Source organism: Mus musculus, chromosome 7 (genome assembly GCF_000001635.26).
Source record: "Mus musculus strain C57BL/6J chromosome 7, GRCm38.p6 C57BL/6J".
In the NCBI taxonomy this organism is placed as follows: domain Eukaryota; kingdom Metazoa; phylum Chordata; class Mammalia; order Rodentia; family Muridae; genus Mus; species Mus musculus.
Genome location: NC_000073.6, coordinates 53,723,592 through 53,748,238, shown reverse-complemented (window position 1 = coordinate 53,748,238; position 24,647 = coordinate 53,723,592).

Here is a 24,647-nt window from a genome sequence, read left to right as displayed (position 1 = left end):
GGGCTCAATTTTAAACACCGGAAATTATTTAACAAATTTCTTGTCTCCATTAATGTAGCTAAACCTACTCATCTTTGGGATGTGGTTATTCTTGTGCAATTTTAGAAGAATATATTTAAGAATAAAGAGTGTGTAATAATAATTTAGTCATTTACTTGGTTAATCTTGAGAAGATATTTTTCAACTATAACTGATAACAATGACAAAATTGAGTTCTTGACTTTAGAGTTAATTAATGAAGAATGAGTCCACATGTAAACTATCAGATAAAGTCATGCCTGCTGACTTTCTATTTGTAAAGGACCCTTAGGTTATTCCCTCTGAATTCATCTTCAAAGACTGCATTTGCTCCATCTCTGCTGAAAATATTAACTTCACATGTGTCATCCATGTTCCCTTCAAAGAGAACTGACTTTGTGAGCGTAAAGCTGCTTCAGCCAAGTTATTCCCTGGTTCATGACACATCAACTGCTCAGAGACAGTTTCCTGTGTGGACACAAAATCTGTACTTCCTTGCTCAAGTGGAGAGGATTCTATAGGACAACACTCAAAAGATTTCCAGTGCACCTGCTGAGGCTTTAGCTCCATGTATGCTGCAAGCCAATGCTTTTCCTAGCCCCTTTCTAATCTGCCTTCCTTTCCTCATTCCATCTGATTAACCCATCTGAGCTCTTTCAATTGAACCTCTATCTATCTATCTATCTATCTATCTATCTATCTACCTATCAATCTATATAATCCTGCCTCACGTCATTTATAACCAAACTCTTCTTAGACAAACATCATTCTGACAATAGATAGGGGAAGGAGGGAGCTAGGGAGTGAGGGCAGGAGGGAGAGAGAGAGAGAACCTGATAGTCAAGTATAGAAGACTACTTAGTGTATTCTCAATTGTTACATTTATATAACAGGGAAATTTATTCGTAATACATTTTTGTATGCTTGTAGAATTTAAACAGATACAACTTACATGTCATTTTGTTGTATTATTCTGCTTCTTTTTACTTGAAAGTTGAGGACAATAATACACTTGAGCTCTGTTCTCTGGAATAAAATGAGATAATTAAAAATAACTGAAGTGTTATCAGTGTTACCACATAAACATAAGACATATTTTATATATTGCTAAATCAGATTGATGGCATGCCAAAAGAGGGTCTTCTAGCGCCCCCCCTCTCTCTCTCTCTCTCTCTCTCTCTGTGTGTGTGTGTGTGTGTGTGTGTGTGTGTGTGCATGCGCGTGTTTCAGAAAAAGGTTTCTCTGTGTAGTCCTGGCTGTCCTGGAACTTGCTCTGTAGACCAGGCTGTCCTTGAACTCAGAGATGTGTCTGCCCTGTTTGCTCAGTACTAGTATTAAAGCTGTGGACTATCACCACCCAGAGAATCTAAATTTTTATTTGAGCCTGATAAGTAAGGATAAAATTCTGTTTACAGCTTTACAGTTGCACAGAGATCTTGTCTAGTATACATGACATAGAAAAGAGCTGATATTTATCAAATTTCTTGTCTCCTTTTACTTAAAGCAATCTAAAATAAGATTCCAATATGCTCACAGTCAGCTATTGAATGGACCACAGGGCCCCCAATGGAGGAGCTAGAGAAAGTACCCAAGGAGCTAAAGGGATCTGCAACCCTATAGGTGGAACAACATTATGAACTAACCAGTACCCTGGAGCTCTTGACTCTAGCTGCATATGTATCAAAAGATGGCCTAGTAGGCCATCACTGCAAAGAGAAGCCCATTGGACATGCAAACTTTATATGCCCCAGTACAGGGGCACGCCAGGGCCAAAAAGTGGGAGTGGGTGGGTAGGGGAGTAGGAGGGGGGTATGGGGGACTTTTGGGATAGCATTGGAAATATAAATGAGGACAATACCTAATAAAAAATATAAAAAATAAATATAACAGACTTAAGGCCTCAGCATCAGGTTCAGAATTTTCTTTCCATAATGGCCATAGGAAGACGTCACTTTCATAACATGTTCCTCCTGATACTCACCATAAAGATGCTTTTCATTAGAGTCTCCCTCATGAGGGATATGTCTGGGAGCTGGGAGGTAAGGGTCTTTTAGTCCTTGCTCTCCAGTGAACTTAGCTCTGTGACCTTGGCAAGTCACTTTACTTCTCTATAGTTCCAGTCACCCTCTTGTAACTGGGAGTAATTCCTACCTTACAGGGTTTTTGGAGGGATTAATTAGACAAGTCTGTAAAGCACTTAAAAGCTTCTTGAAGAAGTCACTATATAAATACAAAATATTATCTACTAACATTGGCATATTTGTGAAAAAAGCAAAAACCCTCAAAATATAACATATAAAATATCTAATACATAATATAAAATATAAGAAGCAATATATAATATATAAGTAATATTATATCATATGCATATATAATACGCATAATAAATATTGAAAAAGGAAATGAGAAGAAAGGAAAGGGCATGAGTGTTCCTATGCATGGTGGAAGATAATGTTTACTATAGATATGTGGGAGAACATGGACAGAGGCAGACACATCTGAGAGAGTCCAGAGTGGTCATGATTCTGAATGATAAGAAGGAGAATAAGGGAGAGAGAGAGGAAACAAGTACAGCAGCCAGGAGACCAAAGATAGGAAAAGGCCTCTAAACTCACATCCCAAATATCCCCATTTGCTGTGCAGGGTCAGATTTGACTTAGGTACTTCTTCATCGTAATGAGAACATTAATATAACACTAAACCAATATGACTGCTGTATCTTTTTTGTTTGTTTGTTTTGTTTTGGTTTGGTTTGGTTTTGGTTTTTTGGTTTTTTGTTTGTTTGTTTGTTTGATTTTTTTGTTGTTGTTGTTTTTTGTTTTTGTTTTTTGATACAGGGTTTTTCTGTGTAGCCCTTGGCTGTCCTGGAACTCACTATGTAGACCACGCTGTCCTCGAACTCAGATATCTGCCTGCCTCTGCCTCCGAAGTGCTGGGATTAAAGGCGTGCGCCAGTATGTTGGGCGACTGCTGTATCTTAATGCAAAGGAATTAGGCTTAGCCCAAATGTTCCCAAATTTAAACATCCTTTTTGAAAAGCAGACAAGCCTTTAATCAGGAATTACTGTATGTGTCTGTATGCTCTGTATAGTTGAGAGTACAGATGTCTATGGAGGGCCAACATGGGATCCCTGGAGATGGAGTTATAGGAGACTGGGAAATGCTTATTTCGGGTGCCGAAAACTCAACTCTGGTCCTGTGCAACCACACTAGGTGCTGAGGCACTTCCAAGAGCTGCGGCATCTCTCAATCTCCTAAGCCATCCTAAATCCAAATATTGCTGCAATTAAAATTTATGATTTGTGTTGTAGTGGCATCAGGTGGCTCAGCAGGGAGTTCAAAGTGCAGATTCCCATGTGTGTGGCACAATTGACCATGAGCATGCAATCAATAGGGTGGTTTTTAGGGATCCACACTTAACAAGAATTCTAAAAGATTCCTATATAGTCAAAACTGACAAATGGCAGAGACTGCAGAAATTGTGGCTTAGGAAACCTTGAGGTATTTTATTGGATTGGTAAGAGTCATGCAGTTTCCTCTCATGGAGAAAGAAATATATAAAAGCATTTATATATCCCTGCTCCTATTCTACTTTACATGTCAGAAGGAATGGTGGATGAAGGTCAAGTTCTGTGGCGGAAGAGTATCTTCTGCTTTTCCCTCATGGTTAGAGATTTACATAGTTAATTTTGTGTTAGGATTTGAATTGAACTGTTCAATTTTTTCTAAATAGAGACAGTTAGTAAATATTTTTGGGTTTAATGGGCAATGTAAAATATATATACCTTCATATGTATATAGTATAATTCTTTATTTACAATATTTTAAAATTGCATTATCAAATCATATCACACAGGCCTATAAAAGGAGTATAAACAAAGAAAGAAAGACAAAGAGAGGAGATCGGTTTTTATTGGCAGTGTGCTAACTAAGTTAAAGATCATGCTCCATGTTGAAAGTTCTTTGATCTGTTATTATACTCAGGGTCTTATTTAATTTTTAAGCAATGTACACACAGCAGAGTACCTAAAAATCTCCTGTTTATGAGCTGGACATCCAGGTCAGCGTCCTGAGTCAGGGCTGGCAGTGTTCAGATGGTATATTGCAACATCAGTTACTACCAGATTAATGGAAGTCATTTTGTGTCTTTTTTCCACTACCATCCTCATTTTCTAGTCTCTACTGCACCATAAACTCCAGGCTTTAACAGCCCTCTGTTGATACCTCAGTCATTGTTTTGTTGTTCTACTTATCACTGGATACAGATTCAAGCATCATGGGCTCAAAATCAGAGCAAAAGGAAAGATTGTGTTTGCATGTCTAGAAGAAAATGAACAAAGGTATTTACAGAGAGATAGGCAGAGACTGCTGTTGGGGGCATAGATAAAGCCTACTCTCTTTGTGAGAAAGATTGAGTTGTCTGGAAATATACCCTATAGTAGAATGTGCAGTGGTTCCTATATTTCTTGCTAAACCGATCCTCATCTGTCTGCCCATGTCCAACACTTATTTGTAGCCTTTGTTGTTTGGGGAGATTCTTGAAAGGGTTCACATCATCATTTCTTTAAAAAATTGTATATGACTATCTTAGTCAGGGTTTCTATTCCTGCACAAACTTCATGACCAAGAAGCAGTTGGGGAGGAAAGGGTTTATTCAGCTTACACTTCCATACTGTTGTTCATCACCAAGGAAGTCAAGACTGGAACTCAAGCAGGTAAGAAAGCAGGAGCTGATGCAGAGGCCATGGAGGGATGTTCTTTACTGGCTTGCTTCCACTGACTTGCTCAGCTTGCTTTCTTATAGAACCCAAGACTACCAGCCCAGAGATGGTACCAGCCACAAGGGGCCCTCCCCCCTTGATCACTAATTGAGACAATGCCCCACAGCTGGATCTCATGGAGGCACTTCTCCAGCTAACGCTCCTTTCTCCTTTTCTCCTTTTCTCCTTTCTCCTTTCTTTCTCTGTGATAACTCCAGCCTGTGTCAAGTTGACACACAAAACCAGCCAGTACAACGACCTAGGTACAATATTATGTAAAGTAGATGAACAAATAAAACATTTCCTGATGATAAAACAGAAACCTACTGTAAAATAATTCTATAACATATGCATAATATTATTTATTAAATATTGAGGCTGATTTGCATATTGATGAGAAGGATCTACTGTTTATTTTTTACATAAAGTGTTAAGTGTTGAACAGATGTTTGAAACTGCAAGGTTGTAGAACATCTGTGATGTTTTTCAGAGTTCATCTATATTTCATTTTGTAATAATTGTGCTGAGAATGGTGCTTCACATAAGACCAAAAATAGCATGGCAAAGTTTAAGGACATTTCTTAAACTGCTGAAAATTCTTATCTAACTCCAAGCCAAAATACATTTACTTATTATCCACTGTGTTTCTGTCTGTCTGTCTGTTTGCAAGTCTGTCTTTCTCTCCCCAACTCTCCTCTCTTCGTGTGCGTGTGTGTGTTATATACGTGTATTTGAAGTTCAAGTCAAGAACTCAAATAGTATTTCTTAAAAAATCAGTTATTTTATGATAATATAGTCTAAGGTAACTAGTTTGATACTTATATACTGAAGGATGCTGGTAAGATATTATTAGATGCCTCTATTTTGTGCAACCAAGCCACTTGGTATTTCCAGAAGAGCAGAAAACTTCCTCTGTATAATAAAATCCTTGCAGTTCATAACACAGGCTCACCTTCCATCTGGGCCAAGGTGTTTCAGTCAGTATTTGTTGGCACTACCTGGTGTGATGGGGTACACAATGTGAAATAAATATCCAGAGTGCTCAGAACCAGGGCTGCAGAGAAGTTGCGCACACAGTATGAGTGAGCACTTCCAGAAATGCTGCAGACCCATTGCATAATTGGTTATCAACTAACTTTTGTTGGTTGTGCATCCCGAACTTTCACTGTTGTCAGGATTGTTACAGCTCCCACAATCAGATAGCAATCCCCTTATGAGGCTGTGAGCAACAGTAAAGAAATGGTTTTCTAAACAACTGTCCTCGTCTGACTAGGGCACTTCTATCATTGGAAGCCTTCTGACACCTTTTCTGAAGGGTACAGGGGCCGTCTTGTTGCTAGTGTATGAGAAAACAACAAAAACAAATACAAAAAACAAGCTACTTGTTAAAATTTAACTCTTATTACACTTGTGTGCTGTCACAAAGGATGTTTATTCTGGTGAATAGTACAAAAATATGTAGGGCATTAATACCCATAGTCCTCTGTAGCACAAACTGACCAAGAGCAAAGAGGCCACTGGAAAAGAGGAAAATATTGAGTATCTACTTCCAGTGTTCTAGTCATGTTTCTCATCAACTGCCTTTTAAGCAAATCTGAACTTTCTTTTATGTGATTCCCCCTTCAAATTTTCCTGTAGGATCCAAGCAATATTAAAAACTAAAAATCTTTAAGTAAAAGAATGTGAAAGAAAATATTTACAGCACAACGATTTAGTTTTCTTCAAATATACTAAAAGCCTTTAAACTTTTTAATCTTTAAATCTGTATGGATCTTTGATTTCAGTATGTCTGCTCATCATGTGCCTCCCAGAGTAGCATTCCCTAGCCTGGATCGAAGGGCAGTATTACAGATCAGTAAGACAATATGTTTTTCATGTCCACCATTACTTATCATTATTCATATCTTTAATCAACCTAATCTCTGATTTAGCTAGACAAACTCTTGCTATTGCTTATACATTAATACCAAATATATACAGAAAGGGCATTTCAGAAGCTAAATGAAGATGAATAACAGACAATACTTGAGAACCCACAAAGAAACATAATCAGTAATTTCCTTAACTTTGGCAAACGTGTTGAAAGAATGAGGTATCCGATAGGAAAACTAGAATAGATTTTATTTAGGTGTAGAGATTTTAAACTCACTTCAAGTAAGATATTTAAAGATATCTTCTTTTTCGTTCCATCATTATCTTGCATGCCCAGCCTCAGGTATGAGTCACAGTTGATATAATTAATTCAGAAAACACCCGTTCATTGAACTATAGATGACATGGAATTAAGAGAAGAAAGGGAGGAATTTGTTCTTCAGCTACACTAATGCCGTAATTGTGTGTCCAGCTCTTTCCAAACACATACTTTATAGTAGATTTAAATAAAGTACTCTATTATATGAAGAGTAATATGTTTGTCTTAATAAACTCTATTTTTCATATAACATAAGACAACTATAGAAAAGTAAATAAAATAACTTTCTCTTCTTCTAGTTTAACAAATATACCTTCTTAATTATTTGAGTGTTGAGGTTTCAATGTAGAATTTATAGAAAACTGGGTTTGAGTTCTGGACAACCTCATGATACAGGACAAGTTGGGTGAAGGCTTTAGAGCATAGCAAGTAATTCCCTTAGTACTTTGCCTTTTCTTTTCCCAGGATTTTCTTCATTGGCACGTTTTGTATCCTTTACATGCATATCCACGACCAACTCTCATCCTTTCTAAGGCTAACACTGACTATCCCCAGGCCTGATGTAGTTGACATCGTTAATGTGGACAGCTTGAGGAAGTATGCTGCTGTAAGGAGGATGCAGAAGAATATAGAAGCTGAGTGAGCATGAATCCAGGAATAGACAGACCCAGACACATAGGACAAAGAATGGCTCCAGCGACTTTACACTGATGGATAGGTAAACGGTTCTTCTAAAATATGAAAGGCAGTACAGAATTCTTTAGCTTGTGCCTAAGGGCAATGTTGTATATAGGTATCCTGTTAATATTTCTTACATGTCCATAAATAATTACTTAGTATTATTTATATTTCAGTCATTCTAATCTAGTTTAAAAGAAGAATCTCTGCTGCAATATTTAATTCCTGTAAATTTTTTTAGAAAATTACATATTCTCTCTTCACTTCAGATTCCATCTACATAACATCAGTGACAATGAACTTATGTAGAGCTTGTATCAAAGATGACATGAATTTACTTTTATGAAATGAATATTGAGTCATGCATGCTGAGCCATGTACATAAATACTTATAGAATGCAGCTAAATATGATTGTGCATGCATCATGGTATGGGTGTAATGTTGATACAAATGTATGGCATAATTACAAAAGTAATTAACTTGTAGGAAGTGCACAAACTCAAACTAGAGATCTAATCTTAAAAGTAGAAACATTTTGTGCCCAAGATATACGTGGTAGAATTTAAATCCACAGGATTTTTATTTTTGCATTTTCTTGTGTCTTAGGCTTAAAGTGAGATTTCATTTGGAAAATCAATGATATTTTATTTTGCCATCTTTGCATGTCTCATAAGATGAACATTGCCTTTCACATTAATTTGTATCCATTTTTTCAAATAAATATTTATTTTTACTTATATCCTGTGTGTTTGAGTATGTGTGAATGGATATCATGTATGTGCCGTGGTCACAAATTCCTGAAGAAAGAATTAGATTCCTTGGAACCAGAGTTACTGGCCAATGTGAGCTACATGACATTGACATTGGGAATGGAAATCCAATCCTCTGGAAGAACATCAGGAGTTCTTAACCATTGATCTATGTGTCTAGTTTTATCTACTGGGCACCCATGTGCATTTTCTTCATGAGAGCAAGTTTGACATGTCCAAACCATTGCAAAAGCATGGAAATACAAAAGATGGGTCCACAGGTCACATGTACCTGAATTGCTTCCTTGCAAGCCATATTTTCCCTAGGATAATAAATGTTCAACAAACCTATGTCCTCTCATAAAGTATAACTGAAAAGGGATATTTAGCTGTCTCTTATGAGGCTATGCCATTGCCTAGCAAATACAGAAGTGGATGCTCACAGTCATCTATAAGATGCAATACAGGGCCCCCAATGGAGAAGCTAGAGAAAGCACCTATGGAGCTGAAGGGGTCTGCAACCCTATAGGTGAAACAACAATATGAACTAACCAGGACCCCCAGAGCTCATGTCTCCAGCTGCATATGAGGCAGAAAATGGCCTAGTAGGCCATCACTGGGAAGAGAGGCCCCTTCCTATTGCAAACTTTATATGCCCCAGTACAGGGGAATGCCAGGGCCAAGAAGTGGGAGTGGGTGGGTAGGGAAGCAGGACGGGGGAGGGTATAGGGAACTTTTGGGATAGCATTTGAAATGCATAAAAAGAAAATATCTAAGGAAAAAAATAGAAAAGTGATATTTAAAGGTGAAAATCAGGAGTTCCTTCTGGCCGGCACCAGCACCAGGCCACCTTGGGCCCGGACTTGGTTGGAAGTCCCAAGGTCTCCAGAGGACTCTCCACCTCTCAGGCGCCCTAGCACTCCCAGGATCTTGGGATCACTGGTGAGTGGAAAACAACATCTGTTCTAATAGATCCGGGGTGCCTGAGGACAGCTGGAGCACAGACACAGGAACCCCACCCAATCAGATGCTCAGGTTCCTTCTGGGCAGTGTTGGTCTACCTTGGTTTAAAACTTAGCAGACAGCCTCACTGTTCCCAGAGGAGGTATCACTTCCAGGTGCTCTAACATGCTCAGGATCTTAGGAACCCAGGATCCCAGGATCCCAGAATCCCAGGAGCTTATATTTTCAAGATAAGAAGCCTCACCTCATAGGAGAGAGAAGCAGTAGTTGTCTTATTTTTGCTTTTCTTCATAAATTTATACATTTTGATATAAGAAAAAAATAGCTTCCTTCTCGTGTGTTTTTTCTTTTATATTTAGCAGTGAACAACTACTAGCACTTTCTAGATCTTCCCATTTTCACCTCATTCATATATTTTCCTGTTTCCTTGATTGGATTGTCTTAAAGTGTTTCTTATTCTTTCATAGCATTATTACTTTACAAAATTCATGATTCCATACACATGCACACAAACACATACACCCATGTACACATACATAAACAATACTTCTAGGCATATCCTTAAGGAATAAGAACATTGTGTATTTTCAATAAGATAATACAGTATTTTTTTAAAAATAGTTTATATACTCCAATATTTTTAGTAGAGAGCAGATATGCTTATGTAGCTCTCGAAAACTTCAAGAGACTTGTTCCTTACTGATTCTAAAGATTAAATCTTCAATTACAGATATTGCCGTCTCTTTGCAATTTCCTTTCTCACTAATCAGCTCACTTTCATCTGCTACTGTGTGTATGTCTACTAGTACCAAGAAAACTTGGTGTGTAAAATGTCCACTGCTGAGTGCTCCAATTGATGTGTTAAGTGTTTGTTTTTGACATGAGTCTCAGAGAGTCTAAACTATTGTTTTCACAATACTTTGACAAATGCATGTAGTGACCAACTTTCAAAAAATGAGTTTCATGCAAAATAATTTTATGAAGTTACTGATTTTATGCTAATTGAGTACTTACATATAAGCATATTTTCTAATGTTTCCATCTCAATTTGAAAACCATGGTCCTTAGATTTTGGACTGCAACCTTGACCTAAGTTCTGTTACTTTGACTCCTCTTGTTGACTCATGCTAATAGCTCATTTCAGCTAGTAGGGCTGGTTTCAAAGTTCCTTGGCTATGAACACGTTATATTTAAAAAACACTGCTTTCTCCATCTATAGTAAGAAATATATATATATATATATATATATATATATATATATATATATATATATATGAGCAAAGGTAGAGTTCATATTTTATCTGCCTAACTAATACACTGTAGTATTTATTCATAATGGTAAAGATCTGTAGAGCAATCTACTCTGAAACCTGAAAATGTTCCTCTATTCTTCCAGGGACTCTTTCCTTGACTAAAGCTTCCATAAACAATAATATCAGCATCAAAACAGGGTTTATATTTTTTAATTTTTGCTACATTCGTGTTTGCACGTGTGGGCACATGAATGTGTACCTCTGTCTTCCAGCATATGTGTGCTCCATCAAAATTGTGTTGAGTAAGAGGACATCGTGTGAAACCGATTCTCTCCTTCCACCATGCAGGTTCTGTGGATAGAAATCTGGTCTACAGGCCCAGTCATCTTGCAGGCCTCTTGAATCATATTTTATATTCACCATTTCAGATGTGTGAGCTATATTTAACTATGATGTAAAAGTCACAGTATACTCCTGCTGAGTCACTTTCCTGTTTCTACCTTCATCTGGGATTGAACTCACACCACCATGTTTCTTTATCAAATGGCTTTACCGCTGACCCACTGAGCAGGCTTGACTACTCTAAGCTTGAGTTTGATGACAAAATCATGATTTACAGATCGATGGTGTCCAAGGATTTAGGAAATCTAATATGCGACAAATATTTAATCAGCATGTAATTAGCAAATCTTTTCCAATAATTTATGTGAAAATTCTTCTCTTATAGTCATAGATTTATAAAATATCAACAATCCTCACATAATTCATATTTTTTATAGTTTTAGGCTTGAATTCATCTTTTTTCAGTATGTGTTTCTGCTGGAACCATGTCCACATTTTAAGAGGGAAGATGAACGGTGAATGCCCTGGCTTCTCCTTGTTCTGATTAATTTTGTGACAGTGATAATAGCAAGTCTGGGACTCACCCAGGTGCAGTTAGCTGCTGTGACCTCTCCATCTCATCAATACTGAGTTCAGGTTATTTTTCATCTTGACACAAAACAATGTCTTTTCAGATGCCAATTGAAAATTCCTACAGCAAGACTTGGTAGAATGTTTTAAGAAGCAAATCAGGACAAACAAAACAAATACCTGTTTGATTTGAATTCAGATAATTGGAAAGGGTTGCTTTTATTCCTCAAAGAGAAAGTTTTGATAAAATATATTGAAATATGAAAGTAGGATGTCTGTCTTGAAATATTTCACTCATAAAATGTACAGTTTGAGGATAATAAAAAATTTCAATCACATCATTTGTTTTATTTCCTTTGGCTATTATTGGGCAAAGGGATGAGTTACTGCACCAACTACATCCATGTCTTCATGCTATCAAGTAGTCTTATAGATGAAGATGACCAGTTACAGAAAGAATATACATCTTTGTAATTACACAACAGGAAGGTAATACTAATGAAGATCAATGGAGAAAAGGGAGAAATGTTTATTCAGGAAATATCTTGAAATTTGCATGTTCATAGAATATTTTATTTCAGAATTTTAAAAAAAGAATGTGTATTTATTTGAGTTCCTAATCCTGTTTGATTTTCTGTTCATATAATGTTTCATCACTCAGTGTATAGCTATTTTGTCATCATATATAAATTTAAAAAAAGCCATGTATATGTTTTCAATTTGATGAAATGTTTAATATTAGTGGAATTGGGAAATAGGAGACTAAGAAAGTACACACACACACACATGGAAATACACACATGCAATAGCAAGAATACTGTACTGATCTTATACTTTCAGGCTGTGGCTGAAGTAATAATTGACATTTCCAAATAAATAAATAAATAAATAAATAAATAAATAAATAAATAAATGTCTCTATATCTGCCTATCTAGGCAAATTTCTCACTTATCAATCAACTTCTCAAAGTCTATTTTAAGCACTCAATTTCTAATATTAATCTTTGAAACTCATAAGTTTTTAACACTACAATAGTGTGCATTTCAAAGACTAATCATAAGCCCAATTATTTTGATCCTAAGAAAAATGAGTATGTTCTGTAAAGGTCATGAGTTCCTGTATGTTCTGAGTTTGAGGAACATAAATGCTATTTTCTCAAGAGTTGTTTCATTGTCGTGGGATACAACATTGTGTACCATCTTAAAGATACTGACTGTATTTGGAAAGATCAAAAGGACAAAAGAGACCTGCAGTGCTGTGTGTAAATGCTTGCTTTATTATTTTCTACATGATTGACATATGTCAAACAGGAATTACAAATCAATTTAGTGAGACAAGAATAATGAAAACTGCATAATGAGCTACTATTTTGGAGACAGAACTACTGCTTGGTTTCAGAGATGTCTGAAATCACATGACTTTGTGGGAAAGAACTAGGGCACATTGGAGAGTCACTGTTGAGCAATAAGCAGGCTGGCTGCTAAAGGGAGACAGAATTAGCTAGCTTTACAGGTATGATAATGATAAAGACACACTGGGTCCAGTAGATCATGGCTGGCATTAACATTCAGGTGTTTTCTCATACGTTGCATCCCATATATTGCAAGTATAGAATGGACCTGCAGAAGCAGAGAACCCCTGATAAAATATCAACAAAAAAGGATCTTTTGCATGAATTTCTTTTTTATGATTAGAAAATGTATTCGTATCATTTATTGCAAAGCACTTTAAAAATAAAAACTGGTATTTTCAATGGTTAATAAACCATAAAGAATTCTATGTTTATTTTTACAAGAGTAAACATCAAAATAACACTAAAAATATTATTCTGAATGAAAATACAGATAAATTATACATCAACATACATACAAAGTTTCACACATAAATTAAAACTTAAGTCAAAATAGTTCCAAAATAATGAGATTAATTCAGAAATATTTTATTTACAATATATTGTACAATATTTCAACAGTGTCTTGTTCCAACCAAAAGTGACAAGATGGGCCATGGGAGTGAGCACTGTGTTTTTGTTATGATTTTCTGTTATATTACTTGTTTGCTTTTACACTTGCTGCTCTTAACTTTACATGTAAAATAATTTTGTAGCTTAAAATTTAAAATTATTCAAATAGCAAAACTCAGTAATAAAAAGCATATCCATTTATTTGTGTATACACATATCAAGTAGAATTTATATACCAGTTTCTAACTGGGTCCTAGATTTCACCGAGCATTTTTCTATACTACTGTAACCTTGTTTCCCTTGTTTTCTCTTTAGGACACCTGTTTTAAACAAAAGCTATTATTATTCAAAGTTGCCAAGTAGGAACCAGGATGTAGAGAATAACTTGAGTGCTGCTAGACATGTGGCAGAGACAGTAGTGGGCTGTGAACTGGGCTGGTCTGTAACCATCATTCTTCACCAAGGCCTTTCTCTAAAACATTAAAAACAGCTGTAACTTTTGTACACTAATAGGACAGAGACTATGAGATAAGCCTGTCTCTTTCTGTCTAATGATCTTTTTACTTTGACATAAAAAGTAAGGAATTCTCCAGATACATCCATGTGCCCAAGCATTTCATAAATTCATTGTTTTTAATAGTTGAGTACTAGCTGCATATATATCAGAAGATGGCCTAGTCAGCCATCATTGGGAAGAGAGGCCCCGTGGTCTTGCAAACTTTATATGCCCTAGTACAGGGGAATGCCAGGGCCAAGAAGTGTGAGTGGGTGGGTAAGGGAGCAGGGCAGGGGGAGTGTATAGGGAGATTTCAGGATAGCCTTTGAAATGTAAATAAAGAAAATATCTAATAAAAAAAAGTAAGGAATTTACCTCCTTTCTATGGTTTTTGTACCTATCTACTAAAATACTACAGTGGAAACATATGGGCTGTGAACTCAGATCACATGCTTTCATAAATCGACTTCAAGTGATAATCTTTTCTTTCATTTAAAAATTTTAACAGTTTGCTTTTGTTTCATGCTTTTGAAAAACAAAGACATTGTATATACAGTTTTGAATGAAATTCTCTGGTCTGTAAGCATCTATGATAGTACCAATTATGTTTTTGGAGAGTGTTTTACTTGGTGTTTGGAGTTGAGTCATCCAGGTAAACTAGCAAGGTGAGCAAACAACTAGTGGGATTAGCATTGTGCACTTTGTGTTTTAATGAAAGTGTGCTGCATTTGTTACTGCCACTTGTGTTTTACTGTACAAACTAGGCTTCTCTTCTCCAGAGTGATTAATATTTTCTGTACTAACATAATTATTTTTCTGTGCTTTCCCCACCTGAATTTCAAGGTTATGTTTCCATTTTTTTATAGATATTTTCAGCTGTGTTTTTTTTTTGTGTGTGTGTGTGTATGTATGTATGTATGTATGTATGTATGTATATAAGAACAGATATTGGAGCACTGGTACCCTCAGGGTCCAGAAGAAGACATGAGATAATCTAAGGTCAAAGTTAGCAGTGGTTGTGACCTGCTTGACTTCTTCACTGTGGGTCAAAACCAGATTCTCCCCAGCAATAGTACATGGTTTAAATGACTGGGTCACCTTCTCAATTTTTGTTTTCCTTTTTATAGTCAGCCTCGTGTACACAAAAATTATACCCATTAAATGTAAACTGAAGGGTAGTAAGTTCAGGTCTGTATGTGAAGTAACATCTTCCACAGTGTGAGAATGGTAGATGTAGAGAAGAGGCCATAATGTTCAGACCTCCTGTGCTTTAGAACTTGTATTAGTCAGGTTATCTAGTAGAAAGTATTAACAGAATTGGTATGTGTGTGTATATACACATATGTGTGTGTGTGTGTGTGTGTGTGTGTGTGTGTGTGTGTGTTTGTGTATTCATGCATGTACTTATGCATGGATGGATGGATGGATGAATTTATTAGAGTGGCTTACAGAGTCTGGTTCAAGTAGTTGAACAATGGCCATCTTCTGATGTAAAGTTGTGGAGTACAACAGTTGTCCAGACAACAAGGCTGGATATGTCAACTGGATTTTGGTATATGACAGAATCTTGAAATATTGGTCTTTGAAAACCAGTGAATAAGTTGGCAGAAAGATATATGTACTTGAACATGATATTAAGTAGGCAAAACAAAAAATATTTTCAATATTTTTTAATATTAACTTCCACAAAAAGATGTTTTAGGACAGATCTTTATATCTCAAGATATCTGGTGTGTCTTCCCCACCTCAAAAGGTTCAATTCAATGACATTCTTCACAAATATACTCTGTTGCTTGAGATTTTAGCTAATTCCAGATATAGTCAAGTTGATAAACAAGTGTAGCCATCACACAATCTTATTAATATTTGACAGAAATCCTTGACTTTTATTTCTTTTGATTTCTTCTTTTCTTTATATTTTTACTTCCTTAAACATTTTCTCTATATCTTCTTTCTGCTTTTTGAAAATATTTATGTATAAAAACTTTTGGAGGATCAGAAAACCAGTGTATATTAAAGTAACACTTCAGTGTTGGATAGAGGCTTGCTCATGTAGTCCAGGTAGTTCATAAACCCTTCTGGGACATAGTAGAAACAACAAGATCTTCCCCTAGTTTGAAAATCCATAGCAGCCTGTTCCTGAAATCATATATATGAAAAGAAACCCTATGTAAGGATATCATTGAAACAAGTTCAGAAGCTCAGCCTGTCTGGCATGACTTCACTCAACTCAGAGGAGTGTTAAATAGAGAATGAAAGACAAATTCTAAAAGGCATATGGAAATGTAAAGTTCCTACATGAACCAAAAGACTATGTAAGGATCACAATTAGGTATGTCAATATACAATGCAGTCATGAAAACAAATACTGCAAACTAAATATGGAAACTGTATCAATAGATAAAGTAGCCATATTTTTACTCTGCACTCATTAAATATTCATAAAGATATCCTTATATTTTGGAGATCTCAAGACTATCCTTGGAATTAGTAATTTCCACGATAAACCACAAGATTTCAGCAAAGCTTCTCACCAAAACTCTAGAGTTCTCAGGTTTTACTAGGGACAGTGACAATTGTATGACTAATTTACTTAGGACAAATTCCTCCAACAAGTCTAGAATTTACTGTGTGGTCCAAGTTTTGTATAGGATGCAACACTGCTAATATATACTGCTGGCTTTTCCAAGGTCCCCAGGTAAGCAGAGGCACTATCTATAGGTGGCAAACTCCATACCTTAGTAGTTTGACAACCGGACTCTAGGAAAGGGAATAATTATAATACTTCAATTAAGAATGCTATATTAAGCCGGGCGTCGTGGCACACGTCTTTAATCTCAGCACTCAGGAGGCAGAGGCAGGCGAATTTCTGAGTTCGAGGCCAGCCTGGTCTACAAAGTGAGTTCCAGGACAGCCAGGGCTACACAGAGAAACCCTGTCTCAAAAAAAAAAAAAAAAAAAAAAAAAAAAAAGAATGCTATGTTAAAAGGGAGACAATAATTTAAACAATCATATGGGAGTAACTAGATGACATTGTGGAAGAAACTGAACTAGATTCCTACACAATGTCTATAAGGTATTTCCTAATATATTTTAAAAAATCATACCCAGGTAAAAACTCAGTACTTCAGGGTTTTTGCTTTGGACTTTGAGACAAAATGAAAAAAACCTATAAGAAAAAGTGTCATTTTTTTATCTAGAAATGGATATATATATAACAACCACTGTCTTCTATGTATTTTAATCATTATTTGGTTTTAGGATACATAAAGAAAACTAGCAAGTCAATGAGTCAGAAAAGATAAATATGTTCCTCAGAATCTAAAACTGAGAATGAAGCCTCATCAGATATTGTCTTATAAACAGTCTGTGAAAGTAAACAATATACTGACAGACATTAAGAGAATGCGAATGAAAATTACAACTTAAGGAATCTACAATTCCAAAACTTCCTTGAGGTATAAAATAATTGAGATTACAATGTAATATCCAATGAAAATGTAAAATGGAAACAGTGTTTAAGAATAATTGTGGTAGTTTTAAGGCCGGTACACTGACTTGGTAATTTTCTAACAAATTCATGATTGTATCACAAAAGCATAATGTTGAATTAGGTAATATTCTAGAAAACATAAAATATACAGACATACAATGTGTACTGTGTGGTAGTCTTTTCCAGGCTCTAGAGCTTCAGATTCTAAGATAAACAATACCATAAGAGCTTTCTGATACAACCTGTGAAATATGCAGTACAGGAATATGAATGAACACTTTGAAATGAAACAAGAATTATAATTCTTTATTAGGTTTTTGGGTGTATGCATTTTAAAATTTAATAAAATAGAATGAAAAGTTGTATGTTTTGTTGAATCTGAGACATGTTGGTCACTGGGAGGTATATATTAAAAAGAGTAGCCACTTAGTGTTCTTAAATATGTTACAAAAAATGGAAAAAAATTAAAAAAATATGTTACAAAACTCTGTACCTTTCGATTTAAGTAATGTTCCATGTCCAATGTGTATTCATTAGATAATACTGGATCCAATATGCAGAATAAGGAATTAGAATGAAGTTTTTCTAACCAAAAATAAAACAAAAATAAATAAAAATGTCAAAACTCCACTTAGAGCATTGTAATCAAGCTTTCCATACCTGAGGAAGAAAAAAAAAAAAACAAAAACAAACTTGATAAACATTTTGATGGTAGAAAATACAGTCATGCATGGCTATCAAAGATATGATACCTGTTTAGTCATGAATCTCCTAGGTAGTCAGGCAATACCAGAACTAAGAATTTGGCTTACATCTTCTGGAAATGGGTGAGCTTTATGAATTGCAGAGGAAGCTAAACAATGACAGTGACTTGAGTAAAGATTTCATGGAATTTGACAGATTCCAACATCCTAAGCATTATCATTCTAAAATATATATATATATATGTATATATATATGTATACACACATATATGTATATGTATGTATATATGGCAAATTGACTTCATCATCATTTACATTTCTATGGTCTTCGAAGAGTAAAATATGATCTTTTTATTGTGATTGTGTTTAATGATTGATTATTCCATAGAGAAAGTTAAAACCAAGCACAAAGATGTGTTTCTCAACCTAGGTCAAGAATATAACAAGAAGACATGCATCATTTTGAAGTGTCCTTAGAAGAACTCATAATTAATAGAAAATTCACCATTAGTATTTTGAGATGGATACAAGAAATCAGCAAGCTGTGTTTTGGAGTATATCTGTATCTATATATTTGTGCTTATGTGTGAGAGAAGGACAGAGGGAGGAGAAGAGGGAGGAAGAGAGGCAGAGAAATAAGTAAAATTGAACCAATATACCCCATGCTTCTCCATACTGCCAGTGTAGCCACCTTCATTAGGGATTCACTCATAGACCTTGTGAGCAGCAGGCTACTCTTCTCTCATTCTAATGAAGTGAGAACATTTAAAGTGTGTGGGAGGTATAAATCTGCAGAAATGTCATGAGATTGTACAGGGTGTTTCATACAAGTTAATCTGAACAAAATGTTCAATATTTAATCATTTTTTTCCTAATGTTTGGAAAACGGTTTTAGTAAACATTCAATTACAGAGACCTCTCATTACAGTATTTTCAAAGCTAAGAAACATATAAGACATTTTCTGTAGTCTTTTTTTTTCTGTTGACTGGACATCAAAACTGAATGTTAACCATTGCAGGAAATTTGACTGAGAACATGGAGATACAGGTGTATCTTTGACACATGCCAAGAAGCACACTAGATTCCTTCATGTGTGTGTATACTTACACTAGGCAAGCTATAACTCTGTATCATGGTAGATCTAGTCTTAGCTTTTTGCAGAACCACCATATTGATTTTCAATAGCCATAAAATTGATACCGCTGTGTCACAGGGACCACTTAGTCATAACCAACTTCCCATTTTGTCACCTTTCTGTGTGCTTTATTCCTTACAGTAGTTTAAGGAAATTTTTCATGCTCTGATAACAAAACTTAAATATGTGTAACGTGGGGTATTTATTTATAGTTCTTACAGGAAATATCTTGTTTTTACATTGCTTTCTCTTCTTACCAAGTTCCCAATTTGAACTTTTTGCATCCTAATAGTAACTCATAAACAGATATTTTATTTCATAAATAAATCTTGTTTGCTCTTCAATCCAGGAATGTAAGAAAATGAAAGATTAATATGTAACAAGTCAGAACACTTGTAATAAGAACACAATAGAACCTATGAGGATATAGTTCATGTTGCATTTGAGATTAGTCACTGAGAAGGTGAAAATATGACAAAGATGACATTAGTTGAAAGTTCACCAAGTAAGGGTTTCTCAGCTGTCCCTGTGGAATGATTTAGCTTTTAAAGAAGCTTTGTTGAAATTCCTAGATGCACTGTGTGAGGTGACCATGCACGAGAATATACTTCCTAGTAGAGAGACATGAATAATATTTTAATAATTCCAATTCCCAATCAAGATTACAGTGGGAAAGCAGGGGCTGGAGGGGAAGACAGGGTTAGAGGCAGGAATGTGTCATTAAGTCAGTGGCATTTACCTTCAGAATGCTCTCACAGGAAAGGGTCCATTACTGAGATCCTAAACTTGTCTTCCTTTTGCGGATGCTGGTGAGAGCAATTTTGACCCTTTTTTCACTTCCTGGTCCAGTCTTGGTTATTTCCCACATCACAAAAAGTGCTATGCGCTGCTTGTGCCATCATCATCTTGGGAATCACAGCTCCCCCATTCTGGAGAAGCATCCACAGACAGTTGAGTATCATGCCATTTTCATTTTTGAATGAGGAAGTGATCAGAAGAGTACCAGAAAGATGCTCTTCAAAACATGACTTTAGCCTCTTATGCTTACTGTAAAAACTTAAAGAATCTCTTGTAAACTGCTGTGAGTTATTGAATATGACAGATATGCTAGCATAAGACATAAAAATAGGACTAATATTCTTTATATGAGGAAGTAGGATAATACTTTTATTTTAATTAGTTTTTTAAACAAATCTCCATTTACATCTTATGCAGTGGTGTACACCTTTAATTCCAGCGCTAAAAGTGCAGAGGCAGGTAGACCTCCATATGCTCAAGGTCAGCCAGATTTATATTTCAAGTGTCTGGGTAGCCAGGACTAAATGAAGAGACTTTCTTTTTGTAAAGTCATTTATTAAAGTACTGCTTTATAAAAATTAAAAACGAAATAAAGTACAGATGTATCATTAAAGTTATCATGATAGTTAGTAAACAGTTGAATAATGTGCACAGGAGCATTGATCACCTGTAAAATGTGCCATGCAATTCAAGAAGAGAAATGAGCAATCCAATCTGCTAAAGAGATTTACCAGCACTGGGCCCATTCACCATGAATGAAATGAGGCTAGCATATCTCTGTGTGAGCCTCGGGTCACACTGGTCCTGAAAGATTTCTTCGTTTAACTAAAAAAAGCTGGAGAGCAAGCTGATAGCAACTAAGAATCACTTTCCAGATTATTCCATGAAGCTCCGGTTCAAATACATTTCTCACTGTTCCTTCCTGCCTTGTGCTTTGTGCAGTAAAATCACAGTTCTTCCCACCCTGGCTCACACCAGGTAACACTGAGCTATAAAGGCTGCAGTTTATTTTTTAACACAGAAAAATACCAGCTTAAATGACATGCTGAAAAAAAGAAATCGTTTTCTCTTGCTTCCAGATTAGTGTTGGTTGATTTTAAATGTCACCAATCTTCTGATCTATTTGTTCTGCCTTCCAGACAACGTCTGTGAGGGTATGCCCCCTGTGCAGCCTGTGCATTGAGAATCTTCAGTACTGTGGGCCTCTGTCTAGCAATTGTTTATTGTGGCCACTGGTACTTAGTGCAACTTAGACAAATGTTACAGATTTTTGGATTAGCAAATGAAGTCTTTGTTTAACTTAGTTCATGAAATAGAGAAATCTACCTTCCTAGGAGAAATTAAATCTTCACTATGAAAGGTCAACTCAATTACTTCTTATTTGTCATGTTTGCAGTGAACATTCAAACATGTTCTTTGGGGTTTATTATAGAAGCATATATGGTATAAAAGTGTTTAAAACCATGTTCTAGAATCAAATGCTGAAACTATAATTATTTAGCATATGTAGAACAAAATACACGGAGTAAATATTTACATTAATTAAACAATCAAAGCACAAAAATGTAGCTAAAAGTTTGGCACAGTAAGTGTGATTGACATTCAGTTGTAATTATTATAAGAAGTAATTTATTAGGTAAGAAGCATTATTTTCATGTGTCCAATTTAATAAAAAATTAACCATCTACAAAATTATGGGAATTTAAAATACACATTTTCTTCTGAAAAGTAGACATTTTAACATGGCTATTTCATGGAACTTTCATCTCCTGTTGGCTAGCCATCTTTTAAGAAGTCCAAAATGTTATATTAGGAACTGGGAAAATAATAACTCTAACACTATTTTAAAAACATGTAAAGTAACAGAAGTCTAGATAGAATCTGTCTGTAGATGCCATATAGTTGCCATTGTCCTGTTACTTCATGTAGTCCATTATATATTAAAATTTTCATTTTATTTTTAAGTAAAAAATGTGGGTTTTCTTTTTGTTTTTGTGTTTTGGTTTTCTATTTGTTTGGTTTGGCTTTGATTTTATTTTTAGTTAGAGCCCTAAAGGGGCTCAAAGTAGCATCAAGTGAAAACTTATGTTCCATTCTTCATCCCAGAGTGGTGAGCTGACTTTTCTCTGTCTTTCAGAATACACTAGGGATTGGAGACTATGAATCGGCACTTTAAAAAAAAATTTAAAAAAAGTCAGGGTTCTGCCAACATAGCCCACATTGATTTATAAAATGATGTTTATCTCAGTACATAGTTCTTATGGTTTTCTCAATTGTGGTGTCTGGACAGATCTCTAGAGAGAAAGAATCTTTCTGTGATTCTGCTTGTCATGAAGATGCAAGTTTAACAGTTTCTATGGCATATACAAGTGTTCTAGAAGAGTTTCCTGTCTAATAACCTCCACACTGGCCAAAGTTAAAGACCAGCATTTCTCAACCTTCCTAATGCTGTGACCTTTAAAACAATTCCTCAGGTTGTGGTGATCCCCAATCATAAAGTCATTTTGTTACTATTTCATAACTATTATGGATTGTAATATAAATATATGCTATGTGACCCCAAAGAGATTATGTTCTACATTTGAGAACCACTGCAATACACATTTCTCTTGACTTCTTACAGCAAAGCTATTGTGGGATGTTATGTTCAAACTCTCACTGCTCTCGTCTTTGTTTTCAGATTGCAAATGTGTCCAATTCTATGCTTTTATAAGTACTGTTTTGTTTGTTTGTTTGCTTAGGACATTAGTAAATCTCATCTCCTCCACACAGTCTCTATTGAAATGATCTTACCTTTCTATAAGATACTCCTTCCCATATATCATCTTTTAAAATACACAACTCTCTGACTCTGCAAGTTTCTACTTGGCCATTTTATATATACATGAAGGCTGGACTCCTCAAGAGAGTTCAACTCCTATGGATAAGCAAATGAAGTCTTTGCTTAAGTCATGATTTACATAAAACATTGCTTCTCTTATCCTTAGCTCTAGAAACTTCCTTGCCTGGGCACTGCAAATTTCAAGTGCAACTCACAGACTAAAATAGAGCCTGGAAAACATGACTCATAGAGTCAGACATATGAGTGAGTTCACGTAAGCATATGATAAGAAAGTCATTTCAAACAGTGAATGTGAAGATAACACATAATTATCTTTCTGTTCTTAGTTGTCTTAGGTTAGACAGATTAACACATTACAACAAAACTATGAGAAAACAGATTTATGGAGATGATTAACAGTTAATTAAGTACCATGATTAAACTATTTTGGGAGATCTTATAATAATTTCATATTTGTTAGATCTTGCAAAGTAATAACACTAGTTATTATTGTCTGCTAATACTTCAATGTAGCATTCATACTTTTCTTTCAGTTCGAAATGAGCATATGGAGTAACCCATTTCTTTATAGCATTTTTATATATACATACTGTGATTGGTTTATCCTACACTATCACCTGTCTCTATGTCTGCTTATAACCACCTTCTGCCTCTAGCATTCATTTATGAATTGTTTTTACTTTTACCATTTGTTTCTCACAAAATTTCTGTTTCTCTACTATGAGCAGTTTTCTAGTTTATGATAAACCTAAATAAAGACAATCTGCCAATTTTCACGTTATATATAGCTTTGAAGCTAAGTTATATATTTTCTTTACTCTATTCAAGAGAAATCCTCAATATGTAGACTCACCCAGTCTGATTGTTACAAATACCCTCTTTGTTCATCCCGCTGTCCAGAATTAATATATAAGATGCTCACTGCTTGTAAACACTAGGAAATGCAGAGCATAGACTCCTCACTCTTTGTCTGCAAGGATCACTATCTCTCTTTCTTTCTCTCTCTCTCTCTCTCTCCATGTTCAGTCACTTCTCAGTCTTCTGAGTCCTGAAACTACTTGTGCTTTTCTTCAACAGACAACTTTTTCCTTGATTTCTTCTTTGATTTTATATACTCTTCTTCTCAGAAAACTTTCATGTCCTCAAGGATACAGATTAACAAGTCATAGTAGACTCATTTTGCATATTATTTGACTCAATTATTTTTTGTTAAAAACATTTAATGAATCTATGAAGATTTTTATGATCCCCTCATGAAGAAAGGTCTATGTAGATTTATCAGTTATGTCAGCGATTGATTAAATATCAGGTTATATAATATTGCGTGACAATGAGATGCAGGCCTTGCCTCAAATGTGAAAAAAAAATACCAGTTTTTTTACTTACTTAGTCCAGATCAATAGAGGATTCTCAGAATATGATAAAACAGGATAATATAGGCATATGGCACAAATACATTTAACATAGCCAGTCCTATTTATTGGCACAGTCCTATTTATTTATTATTGTAGAATATCCCAAAGCTGTGCTCCCTGCTGGACATGGCATTACTATCTCTCTCTGTAATTTGATTGATGCAATTACTACAAATCACTTGATATTGTTTTATGGACTGACACCCACTTCTCATCAATTCTTTTTTTCAGATGTGAAAAGAATATGGCATGAGAAAAGTACTTCTTTCCAGTA